Genomic DNA, 25,447 nt, shown 5'->3' with positions numbered 1-25,447 from the left:
GCTCTTCTGTTTTTCCTTAATCCAAATCTATCTGCATTGTTAACAGCAAGTTTGCTTTGTTTTAGGACGCATTTCATTGAATGTCTTAACACTGTCAGTACATTGGCTTCCCCCTCGCTTAGCAGACTGGCCTATTCCATCCAGTTAACGGCACTGCTGTTGATGCAACAGCCCATGGCTGAATGTAATTGAATGGTGTGGTGTGCCTCACCTGACCTCCTCAGCTAAAATCCCATTATTAAAAAAGTGCAAGGGCTAAACGTCTCTGACATCTAAGTATCAGCTTAAACACTTCCAAAGGAAAACAGCTTTAAAACCACATTTAAGAGTTTCATTCTAATGGATGGTTTCAATTCCTAAGTGAAACCAGAGCGAAGGCAGGGGATGAAGAGGGCATCCTGATCAAGTGAGGAAAGAAGAGAGGTATTAAGCACACTATAGAAATGTTGTTGTACTCTTTAGAAAGCAGTCTTGCAATTAGACTGAAAGCTGACTCAGCAGAACTTAATGTTTTGTACCATGTATTTCTTCCACATGCAAAGAAAGTTCAAGAGTAAAAATAAAGTAGTACAGACTCTTTGTTTAGCACCTGAAAAACTTTTTTAAAATGTTGATGTTGAAGCAACCAGAGAGGTGAGAAAACTCAGTCCTGCAGGAGATTTTTTTCACTTATCCCCTTAGAAAGAGTGAAATCTGAAAGCTGACTCAGCAGAACTTAATGTTTTGTACCATGTATTTCTTCCACATGCAAAGAAAGTTCAAAAGTAAAAATAAAGTAGTACAGACTCTTTGTTTAGCACCTGAAAAACTTTTTTAAAATGTTGATGTTGAAGCAACCAGAGAGGTGAGAAAACTCAGTCCTGCAGGAGATTTTTTTCACTTATCCCCTTAGAAAGAGTGAAATTTTAATTCTTGGTTAGAGAATAATTCTCCAAATTGGTAGAATATCTACCTACAGAATCAGTCAAAAATGCTACAAGTAGTGACCTTCCCAAGCTGAAGAAAATGAAGAGACTAATTGTTTTGTTGTTGTGGCTTAAAACCACTCTTACAAGCCACTTTCCATGATTAAGGCACTAACAAATTACGAAGATGATAAAAGACGTGGCAAATCTTTCAAGTATTCAGAGATGGAGAGTTAGGAATGAATTTTTTAGAAGATTTATTTCATGACTCCAGAATTTTCCATGTCACTGTGCAGACTTTTTGTATCTTTATTCTGAGATCCTTAATTTTCCTTGGGAACACTCATCTCCTCATTCAGTTCAAAATTCCACTCCAAGGCATCTAAAAACTAGTAGTGCAGCCCCTGATATAAGTGAATTCTATCTGCATACAACGTAGGATGGATGTAGGTGTGATTTTGATAACCCTAGTGGTACAGTATTATACCTGAGTTAATAAGCACTGTTGAGAGACTGTGAGTAAAGATATATTAAAATTATGTCCATAACAAAACCTATTCAAGGGAAATTGACATTGTTAAGAGCCTTAGGAAATCTTGTCATCATTCTTCGTGAATACATGAAATCATTTTAATCACTTTTTTTTTCTCTACAACCCTGTTAACACATGAATGAATAGCAAAATAGATGTAGTTTTGTCATGTAGATGTAATTTCAAAGCTAACAACTGAAGTGTTACACTGATGCCCAATCAGGTTTGAAGTGGCAAGAAGACATAAAAAAGACATTAAAAAAAAAGGAAAAGCAACAATAATTCTATGGTTTTGTCCTAGTACTTCTTTTCTCTGACATTTCTTTAGGAATACGTTAAGCAGTATTTAAAGAAAAAGTAAGGAGGAAAATCTCAGTGCTGACTGTTGTTAACATTCATTCACAGGAAGCCCAGATATTGTACAAGAAAAATTGTTGAACTCAGAATTGGTTGCAAACTGAAAAGCTGAATTTTAGATTACAGACATGAATTAGAGTGGGTGAAAGAAAACTAAGAGCTGGGAAAACATTAGGAACTGAATTTTCACCATCTTACATTTCACTTTGTACTCAGATAAACACACAATCAAAGGTTGTATACATTTCTCTTTACTCTCAAGTTCAAGAAATATTCTTTTTTTTGATCAGTTAGCAGACAGACTCCGGACAAGTTTTTTCTCATACAAACAGATGAAAATTAGTGTCTTACATGTAGTTACAATAGTGTAAATGAAATGTAGTTGTAACACTGAATTTGCAGCAGTGTCTGCAAACTTAACACTTCACCATATGCTACTTACTGTGTACACCTGTGTGTACATTATGTGTATTAATATAAATGTATTAATATAAATGTGCTTTGAGTCAGGAGACTTCCCAAAAACACAAGAGGGAACAAACCTCATTTGTAGCTATCAATTAAGATGTACTTTTAATTTCCGTTACTAAAGACCCCTAAACGCACTGACTTCTGAAGGGAAATCACACAACTGACAACAAGTTGGGAGAGGAGTATCTGCAAGTTTTCTACCACACAGTGAATTTCTAGTGTAATTAAATTTTTATGGACATGGAATGCAGTGACAAGATCCTGTACTTTAATTGAACTCATGGGACCATGTTCAAGCAATCATTTTCAGAGGCTGTTTGCAAACAGTGACTAGTTCATATATATGGGAAGACTTCTCAGAGGTGCAAAAATTCTGTGTAGACAAAGGCTCTTTTTTTGTACCACATCACTGAAGGTTGCCAGAAAATAATCTATTCCCCTTGGACAAAAGAATGGCTGTCACCTTTGGAAAGACAGCAGTCACAAGAGTCAGCTGTGACTTTAATGAGGGCTACCCATGTAAGTACAGTCACAGAAGAATACACTAATTTACTACATCAAAAATTATGCATATACAGAATATCCTAGTATTTGCTGCTGAATTCCAGGAATGTGCAATATCTACTTGGACAGCAGCAACTGACATGTGTGATCATAGTTTACCCTTTGCAAAGAACTTACACATATATTAACAGAAAAAGCCTTTCGTGTTGCAGATGTGGTCTATTGTCAGGAATAATTCAGACACATCAATGTGTAAATTCATACTAGAACCCATGAAGCACATAAGTTTAAGAACCTTGGTACTGTACATGTTGTAGGAAGGACAGGTATGTTCTTCACAGAATCGTTAATGTTACTGAAAGCAGTAAAAATTATGATTTTCATTTTAGATGTTCCATATCAGGTTGTTAAAATGGATAACAAAGCCTTATGAAGCATCACAAATTCTTCCACAGTTTAGAAAGGTTTTTCATTTCCTTGCTACTACAATGATAAGTCTCTGGAGGGTGTTTCTTTTTCTCCTAGCTTTTTTGAAATCTGCTTTGAAAATTGGCTTATGTTGCTTACATAGTAAAATAATTTGCTACTTTCTAGACACTCTGAAGTTATATTTTGGAAAACTAGGAACTTGTGAAAAAGCCTCAGCATTGCAGATGTTTTGAGTCATTTCAATGTTACATCTGAAAGTCCTTGGTGCCAGTTCTTTAGTTAACTTTATTAATAAATAAGCTTTAAGTTTGAAACTACATATTTATTAAACAATATAGAATAAAAAAATAAAAAGGCTAGTATATTCTATAGTTTATAAAATCAAAACCAACAAAAAAGATTCTTCCCACCTGCTTCAGTATCCAGTCTTTAATCTCTGGGATCTCATCTACTACTTCAGAGAACATTTCTATGTCTGGAATATGGGGAAAAAATGTATCATCAGAAACTAACATTCTCTGTATTTACTTACTTCCTTGTTATAAAAATGTTTCTACTTTCTTCCTCTGAAAAAGTAGTTGAAATCACAGTCACCCTTGCTTCAAGAGCAGAAAAATGTCTTTTTCCCTTCCTCTTTACTTTTAGGATAGTTTCTATTGTACTTTTCAATTGTTCTTCTAGCTTCAGGTGTTTGACTCTGTTACAATCTTCTAAATATAAACAAATAAAGAGTTCTGTGTCATAGAAAAAAAAAAAAAAAGTCACATACAGACAGCAGGAACAAGCACAATCTGTTCAATAAATTCCTGACAATGCTACCTGAAGATAGAGTGTACACTGAGACACCTTAAAGAAGAGTTTTGCATAACTACATGCATTCTTGGTTTCATTATTATCATTATATTTTTGAGCTTCAGTGGGTATCTTCTTAGAGGGGTGACTAAAAAAATCTAGTGGCACATGCTATCACTTTTCTTTTCTCAAAGTTCCTTGAAGAAATAAACCTTTCTAAAGTCTTGTCAACAATGAAGACAACAAAGTCTTTCTCTAACTTCTCCTGTTCCTTTATACTCAGCCTTGCACACTCTGCAGCCACAGTACTAAGTCCAAGCCTACTGATATGAAGAAAAGCACTGTAAACAGCAAAAAACAGGAAACTCTTCGCCTATATTCTGGAATACAATTTATCATCATATTTGTTTGAGTCTCCGAAGTTCAAAAGTCGTGGTCTAAGTTGGCTAAATAAAACTCAGTGTTGAAATTCATTGTTACTGGTTTTAGATCCAGGAGCAGAAATTGATTTTGCCTACCCAAGTACATACCAATGAACATATCAGTAGGAAACAAAAGTTTTGCAATGAACTTCCTCCCTCCCTCAGGCTATGACTAACCCAGACACTGCTACTCTTCATGTATCTTCCAGAGCTGATTTGTAAGACAGAAGGCTAACTCTAATGGAGTCCAGGAACTGTCTTTGGAGGAAGATTCCAGGAGCATAATCCAAGTGTTGACAGAGACTTCTGATTTCTATCTGGGAATGGTGCACAGAAATTTGCCTTATTGGCTGTAACAAAACAGAAGAAAAGATCTGCCCTCCATAGGGGAGCTGTTTAATTTTTGCATTCATCAGTTTCTAAACTAAATTGATTATACATTATTAAAATTTGGATATTTTTAATAACTTTTGAAGACTTTAATAAAAAGTTATTTGAAGACATTTGGAGATTTTTTTGAGAAGTTTTGTGAAGAGAAGTGAGAAAAATTACTGAAAGGAGGAGATAATATTTGATGGCTTGAGTGTAAATTATCTACGTGATGCAGAAAGGTTTCTTTGAGCATTATGTCTTCTTGTTTATGGCTTTTGCTTTTGACGTCTGTGATAAATGGACAGTTTTTAATTCTCCACTCCATTGAAAAGAATGTCATTCACCCAAATAAACATCTTCCCAACTCAGTGTTTACTAGGAAAAAGGTGTGCTTTTCAAAATTGTTTATAAACAATGACTCAAAAAAAAACCCCATTTGTATTTACAGGTAGTGAACGAGAGGGGTTTAATACTTTTTAATTTTTTAAATTTTTTTTAAATTTTTTTTTTTAGTTCTAATGCATAACTTTGACTCATTTTGTTGGAAGCTAAATAAATAAGATTAAGGATGTAAAGACCTGAAAGCTCCACAGCAGATTATTTTGGTGGTTTATTTGTTGAAGTATGTTATGCAAATACCGATCAATATATGGAATATATACTATGTTAACATTTTTTTTAAATTCACTTTAAACGTAACATTTGAAGCTCTACCCTTATTTCCTTGTGTGTTATTTTCCAGAATGAAAAAAAATCTTGACATAGCAGGACAAACAAATAATAATTCAAAATATTTTCTTTTTCCAGTGTACACTTCCATCTTCATACACAACGGTGTATTACTATGTAAAAAGGAAAAGGAAAATACAAACAATGAAAGCCAACATCCTTCTTTTCTGAGCCTAAGGCGGTCTGTGGGATGTGATGGTGGGAAAACTGGTGCCTTGTGCAAGGAAAAACATCCTGAACTTCTAGCATTTAAAATCTTCTGAAGGCAAAAGGGAACATAACACATACGTGGAACTAAGAACATATTCTTATCCTAATTGAAAACTTCACCGTCTAATAGAATTAAGATGAACAACTATTATCAGTCATATTACTAGTATCAATAATCTAGATTATATAATAAATACAGGAAAGCCTTACCAATAATTAAAATAAAATTTTTATCTAAGGAAATGTACTAGATTTAGCCCTTTTTTTTCTGATGTTAGGATCACTCTTTTAAAGTCCCTTTGAATCTTACAGTCACCACTGAAATCCTTCTCAAGACACCTGTGGCAAGAGAGAATGGTGACAATGAGTCACCAACACCCTGCGGCCTCCACCAGAAAGAACGTGATAGAGATAATGGGATCCCTTCCTCCTTGGTCTTGGGTCTGCCTGGGACTATTTTTATATTTTCCCATCACTACTGTCTCTCCTTCCCCTGCTCCCAGTGAAAGGGTGAAAGCTGCCCCACAGAACCTTAATATCCCACCCCTTCCCCAGTGGCACTCACAAAGCTGGAGCTTGGCACGCTGGGCAATGGGCACTTGGCCATGGTGGACCTGGTAAATCCAGCTCAGCTTCACTCAGACTGAGGACAGGGGGGATGGCATCCCACAGCTCACTGCCTTTGATGTCCAATGGTGGCAAAAAGCATTTTTATTTGACTATAAATTCTCTGTCTCATGTTAATTAAAATATTACCATGAAAAAACAGGTCACACAAGACAACATGTTTTTTTTTTTATAAATTGCAACAAGGAAACTATGAAAAATAAGATTAAGATTCACTACATAAGCATAGAAAGTGGATTTTGAATCTTGGATTCAGCAAAATAATACTTTGAACTTAGAACTTACTGGGTAATTGCGAAATATGAAGGCAGTGGTGTTTAAGCTTTTTTTTGTCCTGCAGTTTCCATTTGATCACTGAAAACTGGATAACACCTTCTACTTGGCTTTTCATTTCAGAACGGGTTCATCCATCTTCTCTGCCTCTCTTATCACTCAAAACCAATTCTAGATTAGAATAGAATAGAGTCAAATAGAATAGAGTAGAATAGAGTATTACAGTTGGAAAGGACCTACAATGATCATCTAGTCCAAATGCCTGACCAATTCAGGGCTGACCAAAAGTTAAAACACACTTGTAAGGGCATTGTTCAAATGCCTCTTAAACACTGACAAACCTGGGGCATTGAGCACCTCTGTAGGAATCTTGTTCCGGTATTTGACTATCCCCCCACTAAAGAAATGTTTCCTAATATCTAATCTGAACCTCCCCTGACGCAGCTTTGACCATTCCCACACATCCTATCACTGGCTACCCAAGAGAAAAACTCAGCTCCTCCCTCTTCACCTCTTCAGGAAGCCATAAAGAGCAATGAGGTTGCCCCTCAGCCTCCTTTTCTCCAAACTAGACAAGCCCAAAGTCCTTACCTGCTCCTCATGGGACATTCCTTCCAGCCCTTTCACCAGCTTTGTTGACCTCCTCTGGATGCATTCAAGTACCTTAACAACCTTCTTAAATTGTGGGGCCCAGAACAGCACATGATACTCAAAGTGAAGCTTCACCAACACTGAATACAGCAGGATAATCACCTCTTTAGACTGGCTGGTTATGCTGTGTTTAATGCGCCCCAGGATGCAGTTTGTCCTCTTGGCTGCCAGGGCTCCCTTCTGACTCATATTGAGCCTGCTATCAGCCCTCACCCCCAGATCCCTTTCTGCAGGGCTTCTCTGCAGCCACTCCTCTCCCAGTTTATACTTGTGTCCAGTGTTATTCCATCCCAAGTGAAGAATCCAGCATTTGTTCTTGTTAAATTTCATGCCATTGGTGAGTGCCCAATGCTCCAACCTACCTAGTTCCCTCCATAAGGCTCTTGTCCTTCAAGTCCACAGCACCTCCCAGTTTGGTATCATCAGCAAACTTGCTAGTGGTGCATTTAACTCCTGTGTCCAGATAATCGATAAAAATATTGGTCCTAAAACTGAGCCCCGAGGAACACCACTGGTGACCAGTCACCAGTCAAATGTAGGCCCGTTCACGACCCTTTGGGACCTGCCCTTCAGCCAGTTCTTCACCCAGCACAAAAGTGTACCTGCTTATCTCACAGTTGGACAACTTGTCCAGCAGGATGCTGTGAGGGACAGTATCAAAATCCTTACTGAAATTCAGATGTTACACCTTCCTGTCATACAGTAGGCAGGTAATCCCATGTTGACATGTGCCTGAATGTGCATTGTTGTTTAAATGTCTTTCAATAGTACTCAGTATAAACTTCTCCATAATTTTTCCAGGTACTGGGGTTAGACTAACAGGTCTGTAGTTTTCTGTGTCTTCCCTCACACCCTTGTTGTAAGCTGGAACAATGGTGGCTAGCTTCTAGTCAACAGGGACCTCTGCAGCCTCCCAAGACCTTTGGTAGATGATTGAGAGGGGTCCTGCTGTAACATCTCCTTCAGTGCTCTGAGATGAATCCCATCAGGTCTCATGGATTTATGAGCATTCAAATTATTCAAATGATCCCTAACAATTTCAGTCCCTTACAGTTTTCATGCTGTGGACTCTGACAGATGGTAAGACATTTGTTTCACCATTGTGAAACTCACAGAATGATATATGTATATTATACCTAGTAATCTATTCAAACAGTGAAATTAAACAACAGAAAAACAAACCACTTATTTGTCTTGGAACCCTCTAAATAGAGGGAAGATTTTGCCTTTGCTGGGTGTTGTGGTTTAACCCGGCTGGCAACTAAGCACCACACAGCCGCTCGCTCACTCCCCCCCTCCCTCAGTGGGATGGGGGAGAGAATCAGGAAGAAAATAAAAGGTTAGAGCCGAGGGCTGAGATAAAGACAGTTTAATAAGAGAAAATAATACCAATAGTAATAATGAGAATGATAACAGAATATACAGAATATACAAAACGAATGAGGCACAAGGCAATTGCTCACCACCCACCGACCGATGCCCAGCCCGTCCCGAGCCGCGATCACACAGCCCGAGCAGCAACCACTCTCCCTGCGACCTATCGACTGACTAACCCTCCCCCAAGCATGACATTCTACAGTATGGAATAGCTCTTTGGACAGTTTGGGTTAGCTGTCCTAGCTGTGCTGTACTCCCAGCTTGTTATGCACCTGGCCGAGCAGAAGAAGCTCAAAAGGTCCTTGAGTGGTCTGAGCACTACTTGGCAACAACTAAAACCATCAGTGTGTTATCAACTAAATCCAAACCACAGCACTATGCTAGCCACTATGAAGAAAATTAACTCTATCCCAGCCGAAACCAGGACATTCCTGAAGGTGTATTCAAGGCAAAATAGTTGAACAGTTTGTAGGGGATATTAACATAAATCAATGCCACAAGCAGCAGAATTTTTAATAGTGCCTCTAATCTAAGCAGAGCTTTTGTAAATTACAGTTGGTGAAATTTATTCTACTCTCTTCCATTTGTATCCTGATCTTACATTTATTTAATTAATGAAGGTGATTTAAAATTTCTGATACGATGTGATTTCATGTGTGATTACACCATCTTATTAATTAATTTTATTTAACCTTGTAACCTAACATCTGTACACTTCTTTTATAAGTCCTGTGTTCTATATCATCATGTGACTGTATTTTTGTCCTTAGATTTTGTTCAGTTTCAACTGGAATAATTTTGGTTAATCAGCTTTTTTTATATTAATGATTAATGATAATTGACACTGTTTCTTGGCTTGTGTAGTTTATTCTACTGTCTAATGGACTATATTTTTCTAAATGTCAACTTCTAGAAATAATACACCCAAACCTCAGTTTACATAAAAACTAAAGAATAGGGTTCTAAATGGGTTTGTGTATGATTTTTCTCATTTTAGTGTTTAGATGAAAATATGCAACTGAGGTGTTTCCTGATTTCACACTATGCATTGAATATGCTGATGTCAATCAGATGTTTTCATATCTTGTATTTTTAATCAAGAATGAGTGAGAAAATCAGAGAGTTTTAGTTATGATGTATGGTATTGGAATTAAAGCATGCTCAAGTCCTGACTTTTTGAGCTTAAAAAATGTTTTGCAGTCCCTGTTAGAAATACTTTGAAGCACTTTCACAGCCATTAAGGTCTTTAAATTAATATAATAACACTGATGGACAGTGAAAAGAAATTTGGACAAACATATGCCCAGAGACACACACTCTGTGTGAACAATCACATTCTTACTTGCTATAAATCTTATAGGTGAATTATGATTATTGCAGATATTGCAACTTGTGATATAATCAATCTGCCAAGCCTCCCCATATTTGTATTTCAGCCACCGTCCTTGATACCAGAGAGGCTTTAACCGCTTGGCTTGTTTGATCGCAGCACATGTTTCACCTTCATGGATAACCTGTGCAATAGCGTCCATAGTTAAGTCCACCCCTCGATCACGAGCCCATCTGTATGTTGCATCTCTTCCTTGATGACCTGAGGTGTCATGGGCCCACCGAGCTAGAAACAATTCACCCTTATGTTGCCAGTCCAGATCTACCTGAGCCACTTCAATCTTAGCAGCCTGATCTGCCTGCTGGTTGTTTTGATGTTCTTCAGAGGCCCGACTCTTGGGTACATGAGCATCTACATGACGCACTTTTACAACCAGGTTCTCTACCCGGGCAGCAATATCTTGCCACAGTGCGGCAGCCCAGATGGGTTTGCCTCTGCGCTGCCAGTTGCTCTGCTTCCATTGCTGCAACCACCCCCACAGGGCATTTGCCACCATCCATGAGTCAGTATAGAGATAGAGCACTGGCCATTTTTCTCTTTCAGCAATATCTAAAGCCAGCTGGATGGCTTTCACCTCTGCAAACTGACTTGATTCACCTTCTCCTTCAGCAGTCTCTGCAACTTGTCTTGTAGGACTCCATACAGCAGCCTTCCACCTTCGATGCTTTCCCACAAGACGACAGGACCCATCAGTGAACAGGGTATATTGCTTCTCATTTTCCAGCAATTTATTGTACAGCAGGGCCTCTTCAGTATGTACCACTTCCTCCTCTGGTGATATTCCAAATAGATATCAATAGATATATCTTAACTATCCAAGGATGTTCAAGGCACTGAAAAGTTATTTTAATGAAAGAGGAAACATCATCAAAGAAGGCAGAGAAAGTGCCATTCTGTATTTCCTCCACAACAAACTTTTCAGAATCCGATGTATAACTGCTAATTTTCCTCACAAGGTGGTACCCAAAGTACAGTAAAGACTTCGACATGAAACCCAACTACCAGATAAAGCTCAAGGTCATTGTTCTAATAACAAGTCTCCCAAGCTAAACATGCTTAGTCACCGCAGAGCATAGCAAACTGAAAAAACCAACACCAACTTTTAACAAGTACAGCAAAGGAGGGAGCATGGTGCAGATTGGATAAAGATCGAGAACAAATGAATCAAATCACGACCCACAACTGTTTAACAGATATAAATTCCTTAATATTCTCTGGTTAGTCTGTCATTATCTCAAGCCCTTCAGCCCCATGTTGGGTGCCAAAAAGGACTGTCGTGGTTTAACCCGGCTGGCAACTAAGCACCACGCAGCCACTCGCTCACTTGAGTAGTCTGAGCACTACTTGGCAACAGCTGAAAACATCAGTGTGTTATCAACATTCTTCTGGTACTAAATCCAAACCACAGCACTATGCTAGCCACTATGAAGAAAATTAACTCTATCCCAGCCGAAACCAGGACACTGGGGATTACTCAGCATATAAAATCTTCTAGATACTGAGGCAGCTGGGATGAGAGAGACTCAACGTCCAGGAAACTTGCAGACAGAGTGAAGAGGGGGGACAGTCCCAAGAAACACAAGGAGTGCCTTTAAAAAGAAGTCTTAAAGGAAATGGGGTAAAACAGACTTTTCCTAAGAAACCTGAAGCACTGTGTAGAGTTTGTTCTAATCCCATATTCTAAGGCAAGTTCCTGGATTAAGAAAAAAGAAGAAATATTTGTTTACTACTCTTTTTATTTTTAACTGTTCCTCCAAGCACGCCAGATTGTTCCGTTTCAAAGTTATCTTAGTTTTAAGGAAATCTAGTTTAAGTATTAAAAGCTCTTCTGGTGTTTGGGTGCTTATATAAAGAAATGGTGCAGACATACCCATGTCAACTCTTTTGGCCAGTTGCAGCCCTGTCACACATTTCAGGACAGTACATATTTTATCTTTGACCTTTCTTAAAAAGTACCTCCCTTTCCTCTGCCTTCTCTCTGCAATGTTTCCTAATCTCTAATTACACCTTGCTCTGATGTTTAGAAATGTCTTATACAGATTTCCAGTGCTTAAAAGTCATAGAATTATAGAATCATTTAGGTTAGAAAGGACCTTTAAGATCACTGAGTCCAAACATAAACCTAACACTGCCAAGCCCACCACTAAACTATGTCCCTAACCACTGCTGCGGTCTACATGCCTTTTAAATACCTCCAAGGGGTGGTGACTTAACCATTTCCCTAGGCAGCCTGTTCCAATGCTTGAAAAACCTTGCAGTGAAGAATTTTTTCCTAATGTCCAAACTAAACCTCCCCTGCTACAACTTGAGGCCATTTCCTCCTGTCCTATCACTTGTTACTTGGCAGAAGAGACTGACATCCGCCTCGCTACAACCTCCTTCCAGGTAGTTGCAGAGGGCAATAAGTGCCCTCTGCAGCCTCCTCTTCTCCAGACTAAACAACCCCAGTTGCCTCAGCTGCTCCTTATAAGACTTGTGCTCTAGATCCTTTGTCAGCTTTATTACCGTTCTCTGGACATGCTCCAGGACCTCAACATTCTTTTTATAGTGAGGGGCCCAAAACTGAACACAGTATGCAAGGTGCGGCCTCACTAGTGCCAGGTACAGAGGGATGATCACCTCCCTAGTCCTAGTGCTGGCCACACTATTTCTGATACAAGCCAAGATGCTATTGGCCCTCTTGGCCACCTGGGCACACTGCCAGCTCATATTCAGTCAACCGTTGACCAGTACCACCAGATCCATCTTTTCCAAGCAGCTTTCCAGCCACTCTTCCCCAAGCCTGTAGTGTTGCATGGGGTTGTTGTGACCCAAGTGTAGGACCCAGCGTTTGGCCTTCTTGAACCTCATACAATTGGCCTCGTCTCATTGATCCAGCTTGTCCAGAGCCCTCTGTAGAGCTTTGCTACCCTCAAGCAGATCAATGCTCCCACCCAATTTGGTATCATCTGAAAACTTACTGAGGGTGCACTTGATCCCTTCATCCAGGTTGTTGATAAAGATATTAAACAGAACTGGATAAAGATATTAAAGATATTCAACAGAACTTGAAGTCATCCCCGGAGGGTACTTCTTCCATAAATATTTAAGACACTGGAAGTGTTACTCTGATCAAGTTTCTTTTTTTAACTGTTTGGGTTTTTTTCACTTTGGTTGTTGCTTTATTTTAAACCAATTAAAGTAGATTAACTTGCCTATTTAAGGAGGGTCATTTAAGAAGTAGTTACCCCTCCAGGTTGTAAGGTATGTGTGACTGTGTGACACTGAGGTGGATGCATGTAATAATTTAAGTCTCAATAATTTTGCCTTAAACCTATTGTTAACAAACAATTTCTGCATATATGTATTGCACACTGCCTATAACAAAAAAAAGTAAGAAGGGTGTTTAGATGTATAAAGTTTTTAAGAGCTGTAGTTGCCACTATGTTTCAGACTATGAAGTCATCATAGAAGTAGCATGTGATTAAAATCTCTGTTTTTATAAGAAAAGATTAAATGGATTCTATTTCTGTTTGTTTGTTATTACCTTTTTTAATTATTATCGATTTCAATCATTGTTGCCATGAAGAATCTATTCAGACTCAAATTTCTGTTACATACATATCAATTGAATGATAAACTGGAATCATAGTCCTTCAGTCAGAACTAACACCACTGTAGTGCCTGTGCTTGCTCACTACTTGTCTGTAATCATATTCTGTTCAAGAAGCAGATGAAAGTTCTTTTTTACCTTTGGCATCAGTTTGCATATCCAGGCTTAAAAACTTTAAGCATCTCTCATCTGTTAGATGGTTTTGGAAAATAGGTTCTGATTCCTCAGGGCAAGGTTTTTGTTTGTCACTGCAGAGACTATTCTTGTGTTCCTAAGGCTGGACATTACAAGAATTGTGTATAAATTACTCTGAATTATTTAAGCTCAACACAGTTTAGGAGTACTTTAGTTTTAAGTACTTTAGAGACAAGCAAAACACTATGTTACTTTCTGGTTTAAAACCTTGAATACTTTTCTTTTTTACTTCTGAATCAAAATGACTAAAAAAGGAAAAAAGTCTGGAACTATTAACAATTTACAAAACTTCCAAGACATCAGAGTTATACTTCATGCTTACTTTTCAAAAAAACTGTTATCTATTAGATCGACTGTGTAACCCGTACCAGAAGTAGCTTTTTCTGCTGCATCCAGAGGATCAGAAAAACTTATGTATAATGATTGGAAAAAACTTCTTGGAACCTACTCTCCACACACTTACATAGTGCCTATGAGAAAATTTTGGGCAGGCTACCAGAGGTCTTAAATCCATGATGGCTATGGGCTGCTACTCTTCCATGAGGTCCCAGAATGATTTAGCCCCACAGAAAATTATGAAAGGAAAAGTCTCTAGAATTTTATAAGCACTACTGACACTGAAGCTTGTAAGTCTACAGACATTTCTGTCACTGGCATTGCTAACTTAAGAAGTTCTTGCTTTCCTGGTTGCTTATTTATGTCCTTGTGTCTTCCTGTCACTGGTGATGACAAATTGCAATTCACCCTAGCAAAGTGATCCATCTTGTGTACCGGGGTTTTTTTTAAGACATCTTGTGCAAATTAAGGCATAGAGGAATTTTATTCCTGCTATGTCAATAGGCATGTTTTTGTCTGTCCAATATTCTGCAAAAACAAATGAAGTTGTTGCCTCCTTTTTTTTTTTTTTTTCTTTTTTCTAATTAGATTGATAATGGGATGATAGTGACCTCCAGCAATCATGTTGTTTGGCTGAGAGGTACTCAGGAAGGTGGAAAAGAATGTCTTTTTAAAAGTTCATCTTGATGGACTAGGATGGGATGTATGAATGTATGATCTGAAGATATTAATGTGCCTTTATCAACAATATTGAAACATATTTATTTTGTCCTGGGATGTTTTTCATATTATACCTTCTGTAGCTCTTCACATGTCTCACTTTGCAGTGTGCAGACACTGCATAAAGGAGGAACAATGGGACTTTCCCCAGGTCTCATTTCTAGAAACACGTATGTCCAGGCAATAGAGGTGCTGGCATCTGTAATATCTTGCCTGTATATCTGTGCCCTAGTGGCCAGCATCTGGTGTAGCCACCCTTACAGCTTTCAGGTATAAGTAATTTTGAAATGCTTGCTCTCTTTACAATACCAGATATCAATTTGAATACAAATCCTGCACTCTGTTTTGCCCCATCTCAAAACCTTAGATACAGCATGATGCATTTGGCATTATCTTTCTGAACTTGGTTTCTTGGGCATGTGGACACACATGGTAGTATTTCTGAGCCTGGAAGATTTGGGATGAAGAATCACTTTAAAAACTGCAGTCTATTCATGCAGTGCAGAACTTCACACAAACATGTATGGAAATGTTCAACATGAATGCATAAGCAGCTGAGATTGGCTGTGAAGCCCTAGGAAACAATTTTGGACTCATCAAGCCTTCAATGGTGGAGTGACAGCATCAGTGGACAAGGGAAAACCAACAGATGTCATCTATCTGGACTTCTGTAAAGCCTTTGACACAGTCCCCCCACAACTTCATTCTCTCTGAATTAGGGAGATGGATTTGATGGGTGGACAGTTCAGTGGATAAGGAATTGGTTGCATGGTTGCACCCAGAGGGCTCGTTGTCCAGATGGAGACAAGTGGTGTCCCTCAGGGGCCTGTACTGGGACCAGTGCTGTTTAATATATTCATCAATAACACAGACAGCAAGATCAAGTGCACCCTCAGCAAGTTTGTGGATGACACCAAACTGAGTGGTGCAGTTGTTACGCCAGAAGGATGGGATGTCATCTAAAGAGACCTGGACAAGCTGGAGAGGTAGGCCTGTGTGAACCTCATGAGGTTCAACAAGGCCAAGTGCAAGCTCCTGCACCTGGGTCAGGGGAACCCCCAGTTTCAATACAGGCTGGGGGAAGAAAGGATCAAGAGCAGCCCTGCTGAGAGGGACTTGGGGGTGCTGATGGACAAAAAGCTGGACATGAACCAGCAATGTGTGCTGGCAGCCCAGAAGGCCAACCATCTCTTGGGCTGCATCAAGAGAAGCATGGCCAGCAAGTCAAGGGAGCTGATTCTGCCCGTCTATTCTGCTCTGCTGAGACCTCACCGTCGCGGATGGAGTGAGAGGGAGGCAAAAAATAATGTGGTTTATTGGTGTAAAACAGTGAGTTGACAAAGGTCAGTGGTAAATGCGACAATAGTTTATGAGATTCGATGGCAAGGTACACTTTGTTATTTACTTGGCATCTCTGGAGCCACTGTAGACCGGCACAGCTGGAGACCAGCTGAACACACCGAGCTCACAGGGACTGCCAGGATACACGACTTATCCATGGCATTACCTCATGCCATCCAAAAGCAAAAATCCCAAATCGCTATCACATTGCTTGAGTCGCTCACCGATCTTCCTACACAAACAATGCCTAGAATTTAAAGTAGGAAAAATAAAGAGATCACTATACTTATTTCTGGCAAGTTAGTTTTAATAATGGAGTAAATGTGCTAAGAAAAGAGTTTCTCTAAACTACGAGTCACAGTTAGCCTGGTCAGGCTCAAAATCACCTGCCACGACTACTACTGCCATTAAGTCCTACTTTAACAGATTAAGTTGCTTCTTGTTAAAACTGCTTTGAACATCTCAGTCCTAATAAATGAAGACATTTTCTTCATCATTTTCCTTAATTTCTTTTGCTTGAGTCCCAATTCACAAAGCCCATACAAATAGCATTGAATTGGCAGCTGGGACAAGACAGCAGCTTTGAAATTACCTAGAAAATTCCACTCCCCTAACAAATTGCTTTGCAGCTTGTTCTAGACATAGGAGGTCCAGCCCTAACAGCTTGCTCAGCTTCCTTCCTAAATTCAAGTGCAAATGCCACCTCACGCACATTTTCTTAAGAAATGTGGGCCTTATTAATATATCTTTGGTATACCAAGAGAGAATCAAATAGCATAGCATCTGTGAAGATACCAGAGGAAAAATCAAGACACCTGAGAGGAGGAAAGAGATTCTCGGTTCGTGAAAATGATTTACAGTGGAATGGGTTGCCCAGAGAGGTAGTGGAGGCCCCATCCCTGGAAACATTCAAGGCCAGGTTGGATGGGGCTCTGAGCAACCTGATCTAGTTAGCAGTGTCCCTGCTCACTGCAGGGGTGTTGGACTAAATAACCTGTAAAGGTCCCTATAAAAGCATACAAAACTGACATGAAAATAGTAGATAGAAAATTAATAATACACCCTAAATCTACACTTTTCACCATTTATGCAGCAGAACATGCTTTAAAATCTTGAACATTTTCTGATTTTTTTGGCATTCTAGAAGATTCTGCATTTTGTTCTTTAAAATATTTGTATAGGATATGAATAGTTATAATTATTTATCATAGAAAACATGCACTTCTGGATATTTGATAGATTTCAAGTAGTAACCACTCTGCAGAAAATTGCTGTTTCAACATTTATATGGCTATTTCATCAATATCCTTGGGTTTTTGACATCACAGTGAAGACTTGCTTAAGTGAATGAGTTAAGAATTCTTTTTTACTTCTTCAGGTGGATGCAGTTTAGAGAACTCAATTCCATAGATTATAAAATAGAAGGAACAGAGTCCAAACCATGATTGTTCCCTGATGAGAAAAATAGCATGGCTGAAAAGGCTACTTACTGAAGTACCAATGAATTTACAGGGGTCTGCATAAGCAGACTTACATTTTTACAACAGTACTAAAATATCTTTTGATTCAGCTTTGCAAGATTTCTTTTTCACATAAATCTTTCTTAATTCCACATTATAAAGATACAAGACTGAGACTCCATATTTATACAATAGACTTGTCTGTTTTCAATGGGAGGGAAGAATCTTCCAGAGGCACATCTAAGAAGAACTAAAATGTTACATGTCATTATAACTTGAAGTTCTTTACACAGAAAAGCATTCCTCTGTGGAAAAGGATAGCAGTGAGATAAGGGTGTCAATTGAGGTCAGCAAGACTACTCACAAGACTAAAGTGTCTTCAATGCCTTGATAAATTGAACCCATACTATTTTTTAATTTAAACTAGCTATAGCAAAGAAATTTCCCTTAGGTACAACTATGCAGTGATCTCACTTATGCAATCTGTTACATTGTGATATTCTCTTGGTTGCCAAGCACCCAAGAATGAGTGTAAAAATAAAAGCTGCAGACAAACAAAAAAGCTAACTTTTTTTAAAAAAATGAAATAAGCTAGAAGAGCTAAAATAAGTACTGAAATAGGCATACTACCATACATCTCCAGTCAACCTCACCTCCCACTTCATTTAGTACAAAGCAGAGTGAAACTTTAAGTTTATTTAGTTTTGTGAAATAAGTTTAGGTGTTCAAGAAAGGCTTAATTTTTATGCTTTTCAATGTAGTAAACATATGTGTTAAACAAGAAAATAAAAATAATAGGTTTTTTTTGTCTTGAACATGTTGGCAATCTGACATTAGTCCATATAATGTTTTTCCTTGGTTGATTTTTTTTTTTCTTCAAAACCCATTATTTTGCAGTTTACTTGACTGTTTCTACTTTCTTTCTGCTCTCTTAAGTTGTCTTCTTTTTGCTGTTATAGAAAAATATATTCTGGAACAAAAAAAATCTTGTCCTTATTTTGAGACTTTAAAAAAAGTAAAATTCTTTAGAACTTGTCTTCAATGTCTACTCGAGGAGTTAATTTATTCCTCCTTTTCTAAAATCCCAATTTCAGTGAAAAATAGCAGAGTTAAAGTGTATCTGCACAGCTTCCAATTACAATAATAGATTGTTTGAGAGTACTAACTATTGCAAGTGCTCTTGTTGAAACTACCTTATTTGGAGAAGAAAAAAAAATACATAAATGATATAATGATATGGTTTGGAAAACCAGTGTTAATCCTGTTAGAACAAAGAAAAAGGAATAAAGCTTCTGGCAGGAAAGGTGTGATATAACTACTGTCATATAATAAAACAAGTAATAATTTAAGTGCTAAGATATCATATAGCAGGGGTTTGTCCATTTTGTGTTCATTTGCTGTGAATTTATTATATATATCACAGAAATGCAGAAGATCTCCAAATAATTACAAGGTCCCACTAGGGGTGCTTCACAGAATAGACTAAATTCTCCCTTCAAGAGCCGGTGCTCTACACTGACAAACCAAAGCAAGTCAACAGGATACTTCAGACAAACACAGTTGAGGTGGGCAAGAGCTCACTTTCATCTAACCGTACCACACTAGAATTTGCTACCTTCTCAGCTGTCAGAGTATATATACGCATATGGGCAATACTAACCCGGTTCCATCAGGGAGAGTCAAGTTCAAACATGCTATCACTAAAAGTTGAATCAGACCATTTTAACAGAAGTGAAATAGGAACATCTACACTTGAAGGCTGAGAGCTGGGAAGGCAACTGTCAGCCAGAAGGTGCTGAAGTGTAGCTGAGAAGAGCAATCTCTTAAACTGTCTCAGCTGCACCTGGAAAAAAACACAACTGCAGCTATAATAGAAGAAGAAATCTGATGAACTGAGATTTCCTGAGTCCTAGATTAGAGTACTAACCAAAATGCCAACAGCTTGATTTTGTACACTATATTAAAACATGTTAATATATATTTGGGCTCTAATAATGCTGACATCTTTCTCAACAATTAATAATTTTACAGCAATTTGTTCCTCTGGAATTTGTTCCCCAGCTTAGTGCTAAGTAAATTAGATTCTATGGTTGAGGTTCATTTTCTCTGCTGCTTTCTCTTCTGTTTCTTCTGATAGTGCTTGTAGTTAAAAAATGCCTTTGCAGTCACAGTTTGAGGATGAGAAGCTGCTCTTCTTTATTAACATAGAAACATTTACTTGTAAATTTCTTTTCCACCATCACAAGCCACTAAAACATCTACTGTACTTTATGCCAAAACAAAATAAAGTTGCAGAGTCAAACATTGAAATAATGTTTTTGTGCAATTAGAGATGTACTGAGCATTTCAAAACAAAACCAAGTCAGAGCCATCCATATCCTGTGCCAAGACCATTCAAAACCAATCTGCCTTTATAAAAGCAGGTTGGAAAACACTATTTCCAAGAAGAAAAACCAATTACTTTTAAGAAGCTAGTGAGATCTGGGTTTTTATGTTTACTGCTGAAATCTCTAGTAGTTAATGAGTCACATCGCTTTGCTTCAGTCACCTTGCCTTGACTGACACAACACAACATGACACATGCCATTGAACAAAGTCAGGCAGAAAATTTGAACACATGTATTTTATGGAAAACTGAGTTTGAAGAGGAAAAGGGTCTTTAAATATCTGTACTGAAAAACAAACTCTTCAATAATCTAGGGACCTTCTTCGTAAAGTGAAAGGGTGGATATTCTTCACCCTGGGACTGGAATTATATAGTTTGGGTTTTAGGTTTTTTGTCGGTTTTTTTTTCCCCTAAAAATCATGTAGTTGGTATTCCATGGATCCAGATAAGTGTAGCATCAATAAAAAACTTCTCTGCAAGCAGTAGGAATGTCACCTTCTAAACAGTATAGATGCATATTGCCAAAAGCTGAAAACATCTTCAACTGCCTGTTCTTTTCCTTTTAATTTCACCCAACAGAAGGAAGATTAAAAAGATAAAGACATTGGAAATAAGCAGCATACTAACTGTAGAGACTTTAAATTTAAAGCATAGCATAATCTCAGACCATTAAGGATCCCTGCAACAGGAAAACAGGATAAACTTGACCTGCATTCTTTAGGCTGCAGAAATCTTTGGCTTTTTGTATTTCAATAGTATGAAGTATGGGATGCTATGGTGATTGCCTTCATTTGCTAGTTTTGCTTGAGGATAAAAACTGTTTTATCTGAATCGCAGAGCCAAAGCTGTTTAGCAAATAGAGGGTGTTATAGGCCATGACCATTTGCTTTCCCGGCAAGATAGTTCCAATGCTAAATCTGAGAGAACATTTCTTACATGTAATTTTTATGAACTTGTTTAGAAAATTTGTGCATACATAGTATGTATAGGAGCTTCTAGATAGTTTGTAGACCAATGTGGCAAATAAGTACTTGATTTCCCCTGCCCCCCAAACTAGCTCAAATCATAATCTGATTTTTCTCATTTCAAGTAGTCCATTTTCAAACTTCACTTTTTAAAATTTTATTATGCTTTTGATTTTGCTGATCATATTAGCCAATCCTCTTTTTATTTATGTGTAAGTCCATTGTGTTATATAAGGGAGATACTTAAACACGTGCTCAGAATTTACATATGAAATAGCTAGATCATTACACCAGTCATGAGAAAAGACATGTTGAGTCACATGCTTTGTGCCATAAACACTGAAGGTTTCACAAAGCTGCATGTGCTTTCCTGAGCTACAAGAAAACAAACAAAAGAATGATAAATGTTACCTTGTTCACAAATAAATACTCTTACTACTTAAGGTTTTCTTATCTTTCTGTTAATGAAACTTCAGTATGGCTTTATTACACATTCTGACCATCAATTAATTTTTTTTATTATTATTTTGGCGTGTCTTCTAAAGAAAATAGTACCATGAACCATCCGTAAAACACTCCTTTCTTTTTTCATAAATCGAAAGAGAAACGGGCTAACAATTAGTTGCAATGACATGCAGCATATAATTCTCTATACAAGAGTGCAGTTATGTTAATTTGATATGTAAAGGCCACATTTCTGTACCACAGTCCTAAACACTTTAAGATATTTTAATTCAGTAATTTTGTATAAAAATACTACAGTTTGGATGTAAAAATATTCAGAGAGAAAAAAATTCAAAAATTAAGTAATATTTCATGTTAAATAGATTCTTATTGCCTAATGAAAAGGTTTGATTGACAAATTCCTCTACACTAATATGATTTTGTTATCTAAAAATAAAAATACATCTTCAAAATAGTTTTCTTATTCATCCAATCTTTTCCGTGTTTCTGTCAGACACATCATGATTTGAGAGAAAATATCTTGTCTCAAGTAAATACAGAAAAACAGTCCTCTGCAGTCAGGTACAATAACGTCTTCTTCTTACAAAGCCCTGTTTTGTCATATAACATACTCAATATTTCTATAGTTTCACTTTCAGACCAGTACAGGGGAAGATATGGTTATAATTATCAATACATTATAGCATATGAGTGTACATCTCATAAATCGCAGTCTGCTCAAAGGTTTAGAAAACTTATGGTGACCAGAGATTTTTAATTCTATTTATATCCTAAACCAGTAAATTGTGTCCTATTCTGAAATGCTTCCATTACCAATAGTACTACCAGAGTAACATATTAAACAATATCAGTATGTGTGAGTAGCAAAATCCAATTCAAAAAAAGAGTAAAGGCCATACACAAAAATAACTAAAAGTACACTAAATGAACAAAGTTTAATTTTATGCTGAAGGTTATTGAATAATAATATTAAACAATGCTTTGGAGCTACAGTTGTTTCAAACTATGTTTTGCAAAGATGCGTACAAGCATAAGAAAAAAGCACAGAGATCCTTAAAAAATGACAGCCTGTTTACCACTGTTTCCACCTCACAGGGTTGTGTCAGCTTTTTTGAAGTGTTACATTCTGGTAAATTTCATCTGTATAAGAGTGCTGATTTAAGAAAATATTCATGAAGACAACATAAAGGGTGTAGGAAACTTTTAATCACACTTAAAGCTGAAGAACAAAAATTGTAAATTATGTATAATACAAAACTGCTTTTGTACAAACTTGAATCTGAGTTCTGTTCCCTTGAAAATTAACAAAATGGCAAAAAAGAAACTGAAGATGTGTTGTACTGCTGTTATCACCAGCTGCACAGTTTATTGTTTGTCATGGAAGTTAGGGTTTTAACAGTGAAGTGGCAATGATTGTATCTTGCTATCCTGGAGTATCAAGATTTTTTTTATAGCAAGGGATCAGTCCTCAGCTCAATTTGTGTGAACATCAGGAGAATATAAATAGCTTATCCAAGGACAGCTCATCCTGAAATTGTGATTCAAAAGCTGACAGAGGATAGCTTGAGTTGCTTCAAGGGACTGAGATTCACAATTGTGTACTTATGTATATACAGGTCTCCAGTTTCACCAAATATTCTTCTGCAGAGATTAGTTTCCTGAACTCTGTTTAAACACTCTTCTACAGCCTCAGGGGATATCTTAGTCTTTAGGCTGCAGAAATCTTTGGCCTTTTGTATTTCAATAGTATGAAGTATAGGATGCTATGGTGATTGTCTTCATTTGCTAGCTTTGCTTGAGGATAAAAACTATTTTATCTGAATATTTGACACCCTGCTGGAACTTGAAATTGTCAATAAATAGAAAAAACTCAAACAACCCAAACCAGAGCTGAATGTTTACTATGAAACATTTGGGTTTTTTCATTTTCATTTTTCTAATTTTTCTCTCTTCCACAATCATTTTAGTTAACTATCTTTTCAAATAAAAAGTTAAAAATTACAATGTTTTTATTGCTGAAAGTAGAATTCAACATGAATATGAAAAATACTTTTGGCCCATCCCAAACTGCATGATTAAGCAAATACATTATTAAACCAAAATATGGTATCTTTTAATCTCTAGTGAGGATATTCTTGGAATTTTTGATCCTCCAAATCTAGATGCTTTGGAATCACAGAATCCATAAAAGATGCTGAAATATTCTCCATATTAACCTTCAAGGAAGGACACATCCAACACTCCAAACAGCAACCTCCTTTATTATCTTGCATTTTGTTTCTCGTGACCTCTGCAGTGCAATTTTTCCCTCTGTCTCAGACAACTCAAACAGATACACACCCTTATATTTGGCATATGAGAAATATGCTATGAAATGGGTTTTTATTAATATACCTTGTAAACCCTGCTGTGTATTTCAGTAAGAAATATTTTGGTTTTATCCAGGTAACTTACAATCACACTTAAGGCCGATCAAAGAAATATGTAGACAGAATATTCATGACAACAATAATAAACAAAATGACAGAATATATAACTGAAATGAAGCACATAATCTATTTATTCTAAGGTAAAACTGGGAAGATGTCTCTCCTCCTTATCTGACTGAATTGCTCTTCACTTTGACCTCAAGGTGGATGTTGGGATTTCAGTTTTGGTTGGTGCCTTGTACCTCCAGATGTCTATTAATACATCTTTATTAACATTCTTCTGTGAGACAAAGCATCCTATACAGATTGTCCCAAAATCCCATTTGGGAGCATACTTCAAAGTGAAGTTACATCTAGCAGGCACAACTTTCACAATCAGGCATATTCAATTGTCATTTCTTAAAGACTTTGATAACAATGATATAATTAAAAATAAACTATTTTCTCCTGCAGAACAGCTGCAGGTGTGAATCATCATTTTCACCATCGCTGATCCTTTGTTTCTCATTTACTGGTACCTTGTTATCAAACTAAAGAACCTTTTAAGTATGTACAAATAAATGTTCCTGTTATCTTTTGTATGAAGTCTAGAAATCCATTATGATGGGCTTTGTAAAATATCATGGTTCCAGAGAAACACTATTGTTGGTACACTATGAATAATTTATTTTTACCCAAACCACTAATTTGTAAGGGGCAGTTCTGCTAAAACTAGCATTTGTCTTCTATTGTTATTATCTCTATAGAATATTTACTTGATGGTGCCTATTCCAAAATTGTCTGTAGGAAGGGGAAAAGTCAAATTCCGTGTAATTTGTTATCAATGTATTCTATTCCAGACCCACTGTTTTTCCCTTGTACAGTATTTGCTAAAAGAGTAGAGGGGCAAAATGGTCTTTTTCTTTTAGCAGTTACAGAGTTTGAGGCTCTTATCTACAAGTCTATGGAGGCACTAGCTGCTGCAAATTGCTCAGAAGGGAAAGCAGGGATAATTTGTACCATAAGAAATGGGACAAACACATTACTCAACCAAATGTTTAGACATTAGAGAAAACAGAAATGTCCTTCAGAAAAAAAAATATCAACACAAACATGAGATAACCTGCCAAGTAGCATAGTCAGATAAAACATTGGTTATTGCCAGTGATCAACAAGTCTGACTGTTCAAACCACGAATAACCTAGAATGCAAGTTATAACAAATAAGTGAATTGGGTAAAACAGAAAGACAAATCATATTTATTGCAAAGAGCTCTTCAGTGAATTTAAGGCAGAGGGCTTTGGTTAGGGTTTTTTGGGAGTTGGGATTTTTTGGCTTTTGCGGTTTTGGGGGTTTTTTGGTTGTGGTTTCCTTCTACGACCAGGTGACCCGCATGGTAGATGAGGGAAAGGCTGTGGATGTTGTATACCTGGACTTCAGCAAAGCCTTCGACACAGTCTCCCATAGCATTCTCCTGGAGAAGCTGGCGGCTCATGGCCTAGATGGATATACTCTTCGCTGGGTTAAAAACTGGCTGG

This window comes from Egretta garzetta, unplaced genomic scaffold (assembly GCF_000687185.1).
Source record: "Egretta garzetta isolate BGI_Z169 unplaced genomic scaffold, ASM68718v1 scaffold45, whole genome shotgun sequence".
In the NCBI taxonomy this organism is placed as follows: domain Eukaryota; kingdom Metazoa; phylum Chordata; class Aves; order Pelecaniformes; family Ardeidae; genus Egretta; species Egretta garzetta.
This window is presented reverse-complemented; position numbering follows the sequence as displayed.